The sequence below is a fragment of the Oncorhynchus gorbuscha genome, linkage group LG20 (assembly GCF_021184085.1).
Source record: "Oncorhynchus gorbuscha isolate QuinsamMale2020 ecotype Even-year linkage group LG20, OgorEven_v1.0, whole genome shotgun sequence".
Taxonomy (NCBI): domain Eukaryota; kingdom Metazoa; phylum Chordata; class Actinopteri; order Salmoniformes; family Salmonidae; genus Oncorhynchus; species Oncorhynchus gorbuscha.
The window spans coordinates 27,806,836-27,807,112 of NC_060192.1; positions in this window are offsets into that span (position 1 = coordinate 27,806,836).

Consider the following 277-nt stretch of genomic DNA (forward strand, 5'->3'; position numbering starts at 1 on the left):
GTCAGTTGCAGCGCTGGGGTGCACTGCCTTTATATCACTGGCCTGCTGTAGCTAAAGCTTAATAATAGCCACACCATACCAAACCTTCACAAACGTTTCTAAACTTTATTAGGGTATTATCAAAGTAAATCAAGCCATTGTTTATAGGGAAAATAGGAGCAGAAGAGCGAATGTAAACCAGGGAAAAAAACTCTCTACCCTCCCCTCAGGGTCTTTAGGGGGGGTTTCCTGTTTACAAAAATATGTATCCTTCCGTCCAGAAGAGATGACAATCCGC